The sequence below is a fragment of the Sebastes umbrosus genome, chromosome 3 (assembly GCF_015220745.1).
Source record: "Sebastes umbrosus isolate fSebUmb1 chromosome 3, fSebUmb1.pri, whole genome shotgun sequence".
Classification (NCBI taxonomy): Eukaryota; Metazoa; Chordata; class Actinopteri; order Perciformes; family Sebastidae; genus Sebastes; species Sebastes umbrosus.
In genome coordinates this window covers 10,965,391-10,982,269 of record NC_051271.1, presented here as the reverse complement: position 1 = coordinate 10,982,269, position 16,879 = coordinate 10,965,391, and the positions used below count along the sequence as shown (strand labels likewise).

The window sequence follows — 16,879 nt, the reverse complement described above, 5'->3', positions numbered from 1 at the left end:
ATTTCCTACAGGGTTGGCATTAACAGAGCTGTTGCCGGGGCCACTACTCTCGCAGACTATATTGCATGCATCCATGAACTAATTGATGTTGGGCTCATTCTGTGCACCGAGAGAGCCTGACCCTATGAGTGTGTGTGTGTGTGTGTGTGTGCGTGTGCGTGTGTGTGTGTGTGTGTGTACAGTCCCCTAACGAGAGAGTCCTGCCTGTCACACAGCACTCCTCATTCGGGGATTCTCTCTCTCACTAATGAGTGCTGACCGGACTGGGCTACCTTGTCAACGCACGTCACATGCACATAAACGTGCATGCACCCTCACTCACACACACACAAACACACACACACACACACACACACATGCTTATCACTAGGAGACCAGATGCCCTACTCTCTCAGCCTCCAGGCAGAGAGTCTCAAATGTGCTCATGCTGCGTTAGTAGTCTACCCTGTGTGTATGCCTAAAAGAAATACCACGTCTGTGTAAGTCACAAAAAGAAAAAAACATGTAGATGCTACACAAATTCTAGTATTTTTAACTTCATCCGTAACTGTATTTGCATGCTCTCGCTAATTAAGAGTGGAAGCACACAAGGTGGGACTCTTCAGTTATGAGACAAGACATCATGCTCATCATTAATTAAACCCCTCAATTTGTTCAAATTAGTTGTTAAAATATTTGTTGACGAAGTACAGTCAGAGGAGGCATTTTATGTGTTTGTCAAAAAGAAATCAAAATACACTGATGCATTAGGGCTTGGCGATACGGCCAAAATCTTCTATCGTGATACAGGTAATTTCATATCTTCATACACATTCATACACACACACGAACACACCCAGGGTTGGGCATGAGGCAGATGTCTCTGAAACACTAGACTTGAAAGATACTGTAATGGAGGAGGAATGAGAATAGAGTCGCCAGGGTAACCGCTGAACATCACTCAAAAAGTTGATCTACCTACCTACAGTATCTATTAGGGCTGGGAGATAAATCAGTACTGTCATATACTAACTTTCAACAGAAATATATCATGATGATATGAACATACTGTGTTGTTCAAGTGAATTATTATGAACAAGCCATAATTAAAAACTAGGGCTGGTATAGGTAATTTCATATCTCAATAACGATATATATCACGATATACCATGTTTTCTGGTAATTCAATAAATAAATAGTCTATATGGAAATATCCACATGGTAAAGCCTATTTTTGTAGACTCCTGTGTGAATTCAATACGTGACAAATGAAAAGTGTTTTCTCATTTTAAGAACTTGAGTGCAAAATTAACATAACAATTTTAAATGAAATTATAGAGAAATAAATATAGGCCTAGCCTATATTGCGATATAAACGATATCGAAAAATATATTTGATAGACATTATTATATTGTTTTGACGACATATATCCTCATATTGCCCAGCCTAGGGTGCATCTTCAAATGTTGTATTATATACATATATGTTAGGGCTGTCACGATATCAGATTTCACTACACAATTATCGTGACCAAAATAATTCACGATAACAATATTATCATGATATCTATAGAAAATTTGAATAAAAATTATAATAATGCTATCAGTTTATCAGTTTATTCATGTTTATCTTTGTTTATTGTGTGTTTTGTCTCTTTTTTTATTACATTTTAAATTAATTTTTAATTAATTAATATTCATTTTATTAATTGCACTCAAAAGACGAGTGTAGGGAGGTTGGAGATAGAGTCTGTAATCATAACTGTGATTATAAAATGATTTAAGAGGCGCTGGATTATTTACACAATATTATCATTATGTGTATTATTAACATAATATCAATATTTAATTTTTAAGCATCATGGTTATCATCAATACCGGTATACTGCGACATCCCTAATAAATATATTTAGTCATACCAATTTGTTTTGCAGTAACTGCGCATGCAGGAAGAAGCTCAGCATCTTATGCATTCGGTTTTTTTCCCTCGCCATTTTTTCTTCACTTAGTTTTTCTCCACCTGTTCTTTTCCTCCCTCTCTTTAGTCTCTTCAGTTGTTCATGCTTTGCTCTGCTGGAGAGAACTCCGAGCGGAACAAAGCTCAGGGGGCCATGCAACGTGTTCAGTAAAATGGCATGTGTCCGCCAAGCTACGGTAAATTACCTCCAGTTGGCTTGCTAGGGTAGGTTTAACCACCATGGACCATTTCTGTGTGTGTGTGTGTGTGTGTGTGTTTGTGTGTGTGTGACTGAGAGATGGAGAGGGCTGGAATGAGGCTGTGTGGGTGAGTGTGAGTGGGTATGGGTAGTGTGGCAAATTATCATCAGCGCAGGTAGACAGGCTGGGAGAATTTTGATTAGAGTGACCGTGCACACACAAACACACATCTCAGGTAGCTAATTTGTCAGTAAGGAGCTGAAGAGATGACTAAATCAGGATAGGACCTGGTGGGAGTCTGGCCTGTGGCCTATAATGAGAGACATAAGACGCAAGCACACACATGCAAACAAAGACACACACATACAAAATGCACACACACACACACACACTAAAACATGAGTGATTTTGAAAAGAAGGCCCGCCCTCGTAATTGCCCCGCGCTGATGACGCCGATACTTAGCAGCGAGTGACCTCCCGGTGTGACCAGAGGCTCGGGGAAAACATACTGTCAGCTCCCAACAATATGAATGTCTTGACATGTCGGCCACAACATGTATCCGTACTGTTGCATGTGTTTTGGGGAAACGGGGGGGGAGCTCGCATACAAGCCCCCTCGGACCACATTAAAATCACAATTAATAATGAGTCAATGTCACATGTTTGTGCTGACCAAACCTTAACTCAACGAGACAAACAGTCCCGTCAGCTTGTGCCTCTCATCGTGAATCTATACATTCGGCTGGTGCAGCCAGATGCAGTATGGCTGCTCCCACCGGCTATTTTTCTGACATGTACAGGATATACGCACAGGCGATTGCACACAACGGTGGGTGAGGGGCTGGTTCACTGTAGGAATGTGCGGTATTGTCACTGTGCCCTGAAGACAAGTGGCCTGGCCGGCAATTTATTTCATACAGCGCTGGTTGTAAATCCTTTGTGTGGCTTCACAGCAAAGAACTGCAGAGTGAAGCCTTAAAGGTATAGGTCACCCCCAACATCAGCGTGACATGTTTTGGTCATTGTCCTCTCAATTCTAAGTGAAAGTGAATGGCAGCAGTTAAGCACTGTCTCGCCATATGTAGTTTAATGGTTGATTTTTTTTAATCCCCCTGTTTGTTGGTTCTATTTGCGCCTTTTTATAATGATTTATTCTGTTTTAACATGATGATCGGGGTATGATGCACTGTGACTGAGCCGAGCAAGGCTGTATCTCTCTCTTCCTTTGCATGAGAAACACTTATTTTAAATAGATCTATCCCCTTAAAATCATTTCCACACTAAAATAGTTCAAAGCTCTCGGCTGCGCACCTCATCCTCTCCCTCCGTGTTAGACATTCTATGCCCGTCAGAAAATTACGTCTGAGGAGGCTCCGGCTTTGACCGGACCACTGCTGTTTCCGCCTGGCTGCCTCTGGCTGCTCTGAGGACGCTCCCAGAAATCCAAAGCACCGAAACCAGCCTGAAAATCCACCGCCGACGACCTCGTCTGTGAGGTACTGCTGTTTTGATTCCTCACCGCCTGGCGGCTAGACACCACGCTCTCTTCTGCTCTGCTCTGAACTTTCTAATGCTCCAGTCTAATCAACTCTACGCGCCCTCCCTCCCTCATGAGACAAGGCGGAGATGTGCAAGGGAGAATGGGGTGAGGAGAAGTGGAGGGGGAGGAGGGGCGAGGAGATGAAGGATATGAGGGGGTAGAGGGGAGATAAAGGAGGAGATACATAGATGAGGTCAGGAAGGAAAATGGCTGAGGATGATAGAGATGGAAAGATGGGATAAAGGAGGAGTTACAGAGGGATGGAGACAGAGTGGATGGAGGGAGGCAGCGGGAGAGAGAAGGAGTGCCAAAAGCGATCAGAGTGAGCTGAGGAGAATGTTAAAGCAAGTTAATAACCGAAGGCATTTATCTTTTTCTTCCCTGTACCCTCGGCACCATCAAATACTCGAACAGAGCTTCATAAAACAAAACCTGCAGCCGTCAGATAGTGGTTTATAAAGATCAAGTGTTGACTGTAACGGGAGAAATATGTAAATAAAGATGGCACAACTCGAAACTATATAACAAAGCTGGAACTAGCTACATCGGCCTATATGTGCTCAAAACTTGGTAAAGAATTTGTATCTGACTCTTTGATCTGTTTCTTCATATAAAAATTATCATGCCATAGAAATGTACAATTAAAAAAAAAAAAAAAAAAAAAAAAGGGAGTTTAAGGGATTAAGTTTCATCACGATACGATATATCGATTCTTTGGACAATGACATGATATTTGCCGATATGACAAAGTCTGCCACGATACAATTTAGATTTGATTCAATTCAGGGGCCTGCGATCGTTATGAGACAATATTAAATGTCCATTCACCACAATCAGTTACATTTATATCAACTCACAAAAAGCAACTAAAATATGCTATGCAATTTTATTACTGGGAAGGAGGGACTGCTTCAACGGAAATAGTGACATAGACGCGCCATGGGAATTTCAAAATAAAGGCATATCTTAAAGCTGCAGTGGGTAGAATTGGAGCAAATTTGATTAAAAAAAGTTATTTTTTAAGAAGCGGTCACTATGTCCTGAGAGTAGTGCATGAGACAGGTAATCTGAAAAATGAAATCATGTGTCTCTGTGTACTCCGGTGCTCCTAATGGCAACTGCAGGATTTCACAGCCTGTCAGTGACCTGTGATTGGTCAAAGTCTTCTGTCACGGGATTTTTTTAAGGCCCGAAAACAGAGCCACGAGGAGGTGCAGAAGTCCAGTTTTCTCTCTGAGCACTTGAATTACAATATGCCGAAAGGTTATTCAGGAATTTGTGCCCGAAGATGCCAAACAATTGTTGCCTACTGAAGCTTTAAAGATGATGATATGTATCGAGGTTTTCACTTTGCATCATTGATATTGGATCATCGATCATTGAATCGATATTTCATTCCAGATCGATGTGTCATTACACCTCTAGTGAAAATACAGGTAAAACCAAAACAGCAAACCAAACAGCAGCGACTGCATTCCAGCTAGTTAAAGGGGAACATCACCTAAATTAAGAATTCCAATATGTTATTCCCATGTCTTAGGAAAGTTCAATCAATATGTGTGAACATGAGCTACTCTCTCTCAAAGCCAGAAACCAGAGAAGGAGGTCTCAAACTTGTGATGTCATAGTGTATAAAGAGTGGTGCTGCTTCATAGACAATGAATGGGAGGCTGATTTTATGGACCCAGCGAATGTTTGTTTTTGTTTTTATACCAATTAGCTTTATTCTATTCTAGTGTTGTCAGTTGTGAAACAGAAAAAAGTTCCCATATACTCAGATCATTCTCCTGGGTTCTATAAGTGTTGTCTAGAACATATCTCCCCATTCATTGTCTATGGAGCAGCTCCACCCTTTATACCCTATGATATCACACGTTTGAGTTTTAGCACTGGATTGGATTAGTAGAGAGTTGTTCATGTTTATTAATATTATTTTTAACTGTCTTCGATCATGGGAATAACATGCATGAATTTTGAAAATGGGTGTAGTTGCCCTTTAAGGCTAGCCAAAGAGCAGTCACAGCTAGCTTTTCTCAACCTGTTTACATTCAGTGTAAAATCATCATTTTAGTAATTATTATACCACATAAATGAGGCAGTAGCCTAATAATAAATCATAATGGAGAACAAACACCAGATAAATTAGTCATGCTAACTAGCCTAGCTTCAGTGCACTTTAGATTGTCCAAACATAGAGTACAGTATCTGATTTTAACTACAACTTTTTGTAGTCTTCACACTTTCACACCCTTTTTTACTCAACTTTACTGCCTTTCACTATAATATTTCATTATTATGAATTCAGCCCTCATCAGACCGACTCTGGTCCCCACAGACCCCAGAGGTAAAGCCTACTTTTCGTCATATCTCACAAGTTCTTTATTCCATCATTAATTTTTCATGACTTTGTCAATCAATGTGTAATGACTTCAGATCACTGTTTTCTATTTCTGTTTTAATTAATGCTTATTAAAATACCAATGTATTGGGATCCTAGGGGAACCATGTCAAAAGCACCCAATTGCAGCTTATGCAGTTGGAATATTTAAAATAGAATAGATGGATAAGATGTTTGCCATGGGTCCTAATTTAAAGTATCATAGACTATCAGGGGGGTAAGGGCACTCTGTCTATTTTTGTTTTACACAATATGCAAATTAACCGTACCTTTCTTAAAATAATAATAATAACCTGTTTTGTTTTTTTTCAGATGACATTAATTACTTAACTTATAATGTTTTGAGAATAAATGAGTTCACATTTTGCTCTGGTGGTTTCTTACAGTAGTTTATTCTCGGGTCCCCAGGGACCCCGGTCGGTAGTCCTTGTGTGTTAAATAGGTTTGTAGGATGCGGGTTGAGCAAATTCCATTGTAGCTAATTATAAGTACTAATTATCATTTGTCATGTTAGAGTTGCTGGATTCATGCGAGAATCATTGGCTAATGACTAAGCAAGAAAAGCACAAACATAAATAAATGAATGCACAAAACAAAACAACCGTGCCACACAGTCATACATGTGCCCACACACACACGCATGTGGCAAGCCTTTCAATACCGCGTGGCAGTGCAGCCGAGTAACCCATAAGGAGGAAGTTAATGGTTTACAAAACTGCCTCTGATACAATCAATTATTTCAGCTAGAGACGCAGTGATGTTGATTCCGCTGCCACCGCTGTTGTTTTCCTCCCTTTGATTCATCTGTCTTCTCCTTCACGCCACCCTTTCTCTCCCCCATCGCCATCTCCCTCTCTCCCTCTCTGTCACTGTGCTCTGAACCCAGTACTGTCACAATGGATCCGTCAAAGCCATGCCTTAAAGGCAGCGGCGGAGAGAGGCAAAGTTTGTGTGTGTGCGTGATTGTGTTTGGGAGAGGGAAGGAGAGAGAGAGAAAGTTGTCCTGTACAGTACAGAGAACAGCCACCTCAGCAGTGAATGATGCTGCATCAAAGAGGAGGCAGACAAACAGGCAGGATACGACACTCGTGGCCTAGATTTAAACCCTCATGAAAGGGCCGGGCTCGGTTAGCAGGAGAATACACTCAAATGCTCACATGTAGCCTACTCTTGGTTGGTTTTTTTTAGCTTTTTCTTCAATTGATCAGTTATTTTTTTTCTGTTCCGTTCTCTTCCTCCATTTATTGTCGTCCTCTATTATTATCATCCATGTAGTCTAGTTACTTCTCTGCTTTTAACTGTCTCGTAGCTGTCTGCTTTTTATTCATCGCATCTTTTCTCTCATGTCTCTCATCTTCTGTCCCTTCTCGTCCGCCCTGTCAGCCCAGCTCCCTCTGTTGCTCTGTGAAGAAGATTAAAAATGTCTGCCGTCTTCAGGTCCTCTATAGAGATGGGACGGTGAGGACATTTTCCCACCGGTTAATAAACTTGTGACAACACCTGTGTTACCGATTACACCGGACATTTTACAAGAAAAGATGATGGTCAATATGTGTAGCGCACTTACGTTGATCTTTTAACATTGGATGGCTGTGTGTCTGGCCTTTCCTGCAGGTTACCTGGCGCCGCTCCACCGCGCACACCGGCTGCGACCGCTCTGTCCTCCTCACAGCGATTACCTCGTTAACATTATGGTTCTCTTAAAGCATTTGGTTTAAATCTGAAATATTGCCAAATAGACGCTTTTGCTTTTCGCTTTGACACCAAATCCTACGCCATCGTCTTGTCTGTCAACTCTCTCTCGTCCCGTGTGTGTGAAATATGACACCTGGTGCTCTGAGCTGAGACTCCGTACGGAGCAGATGCATTCACTTTCAGTTTGTATTGTCTGTCATCTGACTATGTAATTATAACACGGCACTGATATGCGAAAATTAACTAAATGGGTTTTATTTCTGTGAAAACACCACCACTGTGTTTCCACTGTGTTACCACCGTGTAACACCGGTAACAACGACTGCCGCGGCAAGCCTAGTCCTCTACACTCATTGTTCTCCATTTTCAAAATAACCTCTGTTAAGGTATTTAGCGTAGTGTTACCGGTACCGACCTCCAGATGCGGACAAGACACTGGAGGACGGCATCTGTAACCTCTGACCTAGATTTCCAACGAACTCCTCAAAATCTACACGCGAGGCTCTCTTGACCTGCTTAGAGCAGCGAATATGTTCAGCGTGGCTTCAAATCACCAGCCGCCGTCGTATCTCTTATTTCAGGCTACTCACGTCAGTATGTCCGACAGCTGAATAGCAACGGAAGTGTGTGTTTAATAGGAGTCTGGGGACTGATCGTACTCGTGTGTGAGCTTCTGTCAGCCCTCACTCTAGAGGAGGAACCCTGTGAAGGCTTGGAACCTCGTTGGTTTAAGGGTAGCTTCAGACCCTTTATCCCTAAACTCATTTAATTGAAATGCCAATCAACCATATAATAAACCCCCAAAACATGTTCAAGGAAAGCCACCTAAAGTTCACTTCAATCTGAGGTCAACCAAAACACCCAAGCCAAACCTGTTTCAGTCAGACAAGTCAGAATACAACAACTCAGTTTTAACCATCAACACATATTTAGCTCATTGTTGCTAGGAATTTACAACAAATTTGACATCTACTGTCAGCTTACCTTTCTTTAGAGACCGAAAGGCACCCTCGGAGGAAGAGCAAAATAAGGACTTTTGTTGGAAATGTACAAAATACACTCAAGTTTTATTGATTTTTACCAATAATAAAAAGGTTTCAAGATACAAAAATAGAATGGATACAAAATAAGAACAAAAAGTCAAAACAATTAAAAAAAATGCTCTAATGACAAAGTAAAAAAAAACTCTCCAGGAAAGGTTTCCCTCAAAAAAGTCTCTCTAGATCAAAAAGGAAAAAAACAAAAAGCCTTGTTTAAAGTTGTCTCTCTCTCTCTCTATTTATACTCTATTCCTCCAAGTATCCTTCATCTCTGGATCCATATATGGTTACAACTGTATCATCAGCAAATGATTGGATAATCCTTTCTAAGTAATATCTTTTATTTTTATGACGGTCTTGTTCTTGATCCTAATTGGTGAAGTGTCACTATGGTTACAGACCTGACATCTTGTTTCATCTTTGGCAAACTTCAGCATTACGTGTCAGTCAGGTGTGAAAACCACAGAAACCTTTTATGACTTCTTGTTTCCTGTTTCAGCTGCCAGCGAGCATTTTCTGTTCCGGTAGCAGAGTTCAACTGTCCACCGCAGTTTCACAAGAAACAACAACTACTTCACAAGAAACAAGTACTTCTTTAATTTTTCATTTGTTTATTTAAAGTTGATTCATTAATTGGTCCAATTCTGTGGTGTATTGGCTAGAGGTTCGGGTGAGGTGTGTCTCGGCCATCACAAGTGCATACTTCAACACCTCACATTAAAGACTTCGGAAAGTAGAAGACCTAGATAATGAGACGCCTACTAAGGCGGTATGTTTTGCTTTTTATTCCTTTCCCGAACACCAGATAGATCCCAATACTTTCCCAGAAATGCACACATGGAAACATTCAAAGATTTGTTACGAATCAGCAAATTAAAGTTCAAAAAGTCCGAATGCAGATTCCTCTGATTCAGATTAAAAAAAGTGATTTCTGCATAAGACATTAGGACCAAACCTTTGCCGCTTGCATTACAGAGCAGATATGAACTGTGTGTATCAGAGTCGTGAAATATTTATTCAGAAAAGGCCTTTCTGGGGCGCTTACTGGGCCCTGTTCATAATTTAATAATGCATAAGCACCAACACTGGTATATAAATATATCAAAGGAGGCACTTAACGCTGGATTGTCTAACTGCTGAGAAAATGGCTTTGGAAATACAGAGAGATCTACCTAAGAGGAGAGTACATTCATTTGCACACTGTCACCTTGACTCTCGTGTAAGAAAAATACGCTGGTGGACACAAAAAGAAACATTTTCCTTCACAGATACAGTGGAGAAACATTACAGTATTTTTGGTGGCTGAGCAATGATGTGAGTAAAATGTCTCATGATAGATGTCCACAGTGATAAGGGACTATTTGTCAGCAAACAATTTGTGTTAGATATTACATTTTCGCTTCTCTCCGGAACCCAAAATCTAAACTAAAGAAGAGATTTTCTTCTAAGCTTACTGGGATTCAAGAGGTGCAGCGGTGGTGATTTGGTGTAAGGAATGAACCCGGGACATTAAAATATAAAAAATCAGGACTTAGTACTGATCCCTGCTGGGTTGAGGCTGAGCTTTAGTTTTCAGCGTGCAGGGTAAAAAAAAAGATTTATTTCGGTTCAAACCCTCATCAGTCTCATGGAGAAAACTATAAATATCATTCCTATGTTATCAAACATATGCTACAGACCTATTTTAGAGTCATTCATCTCATCCCGCCATGCACTGTATCCACTATCTTTTTAATGATATTCAATGGTGTTTGAAATGCAAGCCTGTAAGAACCACTGTTCCGTGATTGCGAGGCAATGTGGTTATTTTCTGCACCGGCACAGACCGCAACTGTTGCATTTTTGATAAGCTGCATCCATCACTTTTCTGAAATAGCATAAAACTGATGATACAATGAGCTCCGGCAGGATGTATGGGTGGTGATTTTGAAGCAATCAATGGAGACAGCAAAGGTAAACACAGTGCTAAATGTCAGCCATGGTGATTGCGCTGCCACAATATCATCTCGGGGCGGGAGACCCAAATAACCAAAATCAATAATCTAATCATTTCATATTCAAATCACGCGCGGCAGAGGTCTGGATCTTATTGCACTTTCATATCCCCGGTGTGCAGATGTATTCCAATCAGCAAACAGGAGGAGCCAGATGCATTGGAAATACAGTCATTCAAAAGAGCAGTGGGTGGACCGCAAATGTGTCTCCATTCTGTAATAGATTTTTGAATGTTTATCGTTTCCTGTATCTGATGCTGTTGTGCACGTAATATGCCATACTTCATATACAGTACATGTTGTAGTTGCTTTATATAATGCTATTGCAATAATACCAAAAAGGGCGTTCATCACTGTTCGCACGAAAAGGCGGATGAATGCAACGATAATGTGCAAGGCATCTAGCGTGCAATACAAACACCTTTCTGGCTTTTGTCTTGACATGTTTACACTGTGTAGTCAGTACTGAGTCTAACTGAAACGCATAAATATGCCACGCTCAGAGTTGGAGACGTAGCATAAAAAGCAAGAAAGACCGTTTATGGTGGGCAGGTTTGGGAGGTGGATGGGTCCAACAAACACACGACTTTCAACCAAGAGACTGGTGTTGGAGACCAGTGTTTTGTTTCATAAGCTACATTAGTGTTTTTTGTGACGTTTGTAGCGTATTTTCCGTACTTCTTTTACGTTGTTTCCGTACATATTTAAGTTTATGTACTTATTTTAAGCCCAACCATGACGTTTTTCCTAAACCAAACTAAGGGGTTTTGCTGCCTAAACCTAACTGCGGACGTTACCGTCGTTTTTTTGCGCGGCGTACAGATGACACGAGAAAACGGCAAAAATTGGTCCTCATGACATGCAGAATGTCCGTGTAATGTTGTGCTGTGAGACCGTGAGGTTGGTATACATATTTATTATTTTACATCGCCATGGCATTTAGCACAATTTGATGTGCTTCAAATAATTTTTGTATTTTATAATGACATATATATATATTATGGTGTACGGTCTAAGACCTGCTCTATATATAAAGCGTCTTGAGATAACTTCTGTTGTGATTTGACGCTATATAAAAATAAATTGAAAATTTAATTGAATTGAATATTGGGTGTTTTATATTGAAGTATATTTGTATTTATATTAGAAAGTACAGAAATTGTGAGAAAATACTTTATTTTTTATAAAGTTACAAAGAAGAAGAAGTCCAAACAAACAGGAGTGTGCAAGTCTAGTGTATGTACACCCCTTGTTTCATCAATGCTTAATTGAAACGGTGAGAAATATTTGATCAAACTTTCATCAAATGCTGCTCAGATCTCATATTCAGGTTGTTGCTAGAAGTCTTGAACATTGATTCAAGTTCCTAAAACATGAGTTGAATGTAAGGGTCATATGGATGCCAGCAGGGTCTGAATATTTCTTTATAATAACAACCAAAGAGCACATTCACATTATTTGATCCTCTTTGATATAATGGGTAGGATCATTTATTTGTATATCTTTTACTGAAAAGTGAAAATCTGAGCCCAACGACCTCCCATAAAAGTTGGCACATCAATGCATTTGCTTTCACAGTATTTACCAGAACAATTAGATTATAATCTTTGACCAAGTCCGACCTCTTTTCTTAAACTACATGTTGCATAATGCAACAGAGTGAAATAAAATGTATTTAAGTTTTGACATTTCTTTATCTTTTTCACTCTCCCAAATGCATCAAACAAACTATGAGTATCTTTCTTTCCAGTGCCAGCGAGAATAAAGTTAATGCTTGTAAATACTTCACTAACTAGTGTTTTTTCCTGGAATCTATGCTGTAGCGCCTAAATAGAACAACAAATCTCTACAGTGTGCGATAGGGATAATTGAACTGGTAAACAGACACATGGAGGGAAAACATCTGTGAGTGCATCTGCTCATCACCGCGCCAAGCCCGCTGGAAATCTACATTCGTGATATACCGTACTCTACTTTACACAATTAGCACCGGTTCACAAGCTGAACAGCGCAAATATGAGAAGACACAGTGGGGGGGGGAGGAGTGATAGTAACTGCCGTGACTTGTTTTGCTTCACACAAATAAGATGGCTTATCCTTCCAGGAATACAGTGGCCCTAAATAGCTGCTTTCTTCCAAGTTGTTGACAGAGAGCATCTCTGTGGGCTACTCCCTATCGTCAAGTGTGCGTAGTGTGTTGCGGAGGGTGTGGACTGCTGCACTCAGGTGGCACTGTATTTGTGTTTGTAAGCGGTGTACGTGTGAGTCTTTGTTTGTGCATTTACGTCACTGTGTGTGTGTGTTTGATTAGGTTTGTGTGTAGGTGTGTGTGTCCGCTCCCATGGTGCCCCGTCTCGATCCGAGGAGGGAAAAAGAGAGCGCACAGGGGACAGGCTGGTATCTTTAGCACAGTCAACAGGATACTTAGCCACCAGGCAGCACACATTGTCAAACTGCATGTATCAACAATAAACAGCGAATCCAAGATCAAGGAATTTATCCCGACTGTCACCGATGCAGTAAAACACTCAAAGCTGTGAGGCTTATGAAACCTCATTTAGCACTGGCTCATTGACTAAGAAGGAACACATTTCATGTGTGCATGAATGGCTGAGGGGGAGTAGCTGAGAGGAAGGAAGGTCGGACCGTATTCACACATTAACACAGTCACACCTGGGAGCTGCACAGCCGCACAGTCTCGCGCTATTGGGCACCGCGCTGCTCCACTGGAACAGTTAAAGGTTAAGTGCCCAGAGGTCGCAGCCCCGATGGTAGTTGTTTTGGGATTTAAACTGCCAGGATTTTCACAGCTACTTGTACTACTCAGGTTTTAAACTGTGACCTTTCAGTCACAAGCTCGTTTCCTCTGAGCCTATCTGTTACTGCAGGTCAATACATGACTGGTGAAGCTAAATGTGGAGGAGATAGTCGGGTCATATTCTACTATTGTTTATGAACAGAGATGTGTACCCCCTTTAAGAAAGATAGAGAGATGGACCAACAGTTTCAACCCAAGAGCTATCGGTTTACAATAATATATGACAAAGGAAAAGGTTTAAGTCCTCCCATTTTGAAAAGCTGTTTGGCATTTTTCCTTGAAAATGTACTCATTTTACAAAAAAAAAGAAAAAAGGGGGGGGCTATATTTTCTGTCTCTGTTCTACGTTTATCAGCTCGTTGTTTTCTGTCATTGTTGATATTTGTCTGTTTACATATACTGTATGTGTCTATGTCTACTCTTGAACGTTTTTTGTCGTTGTTTATTTGTTTATATGTCGTAAGATTATGATTATTATTAGTATTATCACTATTAATTTGAAAAAGAATGAAAACACCTGGGGGTGGTGGCGGGCAAAAAAAAAGTAAAAGAAAAAAAAATGATTATCAGATTATCCAGAGCTGCTACGATTAATCCATTAGTTGTCAACTATTAAATTAATCGCCACCTATTTTGCTAATCGATTAATTGCATTTAGTAATTTTTTTGAGGAAAAAAAAAGTCTAAATTCTCTGATTCCATCTTCTTAAATGTGATTATGTTCTGGTGTCTTTGCTAATCAATTAATGGAGAAAATAATCAACAGATTAATTGAAAAATAATCAAAACAGTTGCTTATTAATTTTCTGTTCAACAACAAATTCATAATTATTTCAGCTTTACTTTAAATCGTTATTGCATTATTAGATAAAGATATCAATATATATCATAAAATATGGCAAATGTATGCAAAATCACATGTTAAATGATCAAACTAATGTTCACCTTTGTCACCTTTACACATGTAAAACAAAAACCTCAATAATGAATGTCATTTTAATTAGCTTGTTTGGAATCATTAACCTTGACAATGACAAACATTTGCTAAAAAACAACAAAAATATAATCACTCTCAGTTTCCAGTTTATTAGTTACGCCTATAACCCCTAATGTTCAGTTTGAAACTGTTTTTGAGAGGTGTGGACGAAACCGTGTGCTGGGGGATGGATTTGCGGTGCTGTTGAATTATATTGCATTATAGTGTGTACATTATTGTACATTATTAAGTGTTTCTATTAATATGTCCACCCTTTATATCATTGAGGATGGGCTTCATTTGTGAAAAAACAAAAGTTTAGTAGTTTTTAATATAGGGCTGGGCAATATGACAATATGTATCATCAAAACAATCTAAATTGTCTATCGTATATATTTTTCTATATTGTTTCTATCATGATATAGGTTAGGCCTATATTTAATTATTTTCTTCTCTATAATTTCACTTAAAACTGTTTTGTTCATTTTGCACTCAAGTTCTTAAAATGATAAAACAGTACTTTTAATTTGTCATGTATTGAATTCCCACAGGAATATACAAAAATTGGCTTTACCATGTGGATATTTCATATAGAATATTTATGTATTCAATTACCAGAAAACATGCTATATCATGATATATATCATTATCGAGATATGAAATTACCTACTGTATATCGTGATAGAAGATTTTGGCCATATCGCCCAGCCATAGGTTTTAATAATAGCTTGTTCATAATAATTCACTTGAACAACACAATATGTTCATTTCATCATGATATATAAAGTTAGTATATGACAGTACTGATTTATCACCCAGCCCTAATAGATACTGTAGATAGGCAGATCAACTCTTTGAGTGATGTTTAGCGGTTACCCTGGTGACTCTATTCTCATTTCTCAATTTCCTCCTCCATTACAGTATCTTCCAGGTCTAGTGTTTCAGAGACATCTGCCTCATGCCCAACCCTGGGTGTGTTTGTGTGTGTGTGTGTGTGTGTGTTAGTGTGTGTGTGTGTGTACTTGTGGCTGCGTGGATTTGTGTGCATGTCTGTTTATGTGCACGCGTGAACGTGTGCGCTCACAAGGGAAGAAGGCTGAGTCTAATTGCACAGGCCCATCTGCTGATTCTGGAAAACAGGCCTGCATCTTACAGACACAAACATTGCAGACAAAAATACACAGACACACACAAACACACACGCCACAAGTGCCTGCCTCAAAGCCTTCAACTTGGACCCTGAACAATCTGCAGCCATTCTCTGGCAGCTGTGTGGACGGCATTGACTGGCATGGTTTACAATATGGACTCTATTGTCTTAGGACAAAGGCCTCTCCACTCCAGGCAAAGGTCACATTAGAAGACAATAAGCCTGTATTCATGGGGGGGGTGGCGACAGGGGGGCAAAGCAGAGCGAGTGTGTGACATCAGGTACAATGTGTGGGATGGCTGCTACTAGTAAGGGCTAGAATTTTAATCATTTGAATACAATTAATTTAATTATATAATGTCCAAAATATCACTTTAAAAATGATTTGCCCAGAATTCAATCTCTTTTCTTTTTATCCTGTACTTAATCAAAGAGACAGAAAATTAATTTATTTTACACGATGTTGGTTTTACAAGTAAGATGTCTTTTAAATTCAGTTTTCAGTTGCAGTATGTTCCATTTGGCATAAATGCACCATGTCCAGATGAGCATTTATCTGCTTACAGTATCTCTCCATGCATATGTGCGGCGTACTGCCGTGTGACTCACTTTACATGTAATCATTGTTTAACCAATGAAACTGATCCGGATTGCATTTCAATCTGCGCTCTCATTAGCAACGTGGAAAATGAAGGTTGTGCGTTTGTGCGTGCGGAGCGGGAAACACCTGTTCCCCCCCGCCCCCCATATGAAGAATGATATATCCCCTTTCCTGTTGTTCTTTCTTTTAACTCATTGTTCCAGTGAAATAAAGACAAAACGCAGCCACGATATCACACAATTAGATTTCAAAGCGAGCACTCGGGAGTCATGCGAGAGTCGAGGAAGGAAAGCATGCGGGGTGACACACACTGGACAGGAAGTGCATTTCAAATGGACACACCATGTTCACACAGTGAGGTTGTATAATTAAATACATTAAAGATAAAAGAAATATTTAAACTTTCAGCTAAAAAACACTCAAACCACACTGACACAACCGAAAAACAATAAAATTCATAAAATTACGAACTAGTCGACCTTTTGAAATTACTCGTCCCACACACGTCCTTGAGTATTTCTTTTAATATTT

The 16,879-nt window shown here is 39.8% G+C and overlaps 1 protein-coding gene across 13 annotated transcripts in view; it reads right to left on the bottom strand.

Annotated features, from left to right (window-relative positions):
- adgrl3.1 (adhesion G protein-coupled receptor L3.1) overlaps window positions 1–16,879 on the bottom strand; it is a 135,433-nt gene that overhangs the window by 104,380 nt on the left and 14,174 nt on the right. The window lies entirely within an intron of this gene.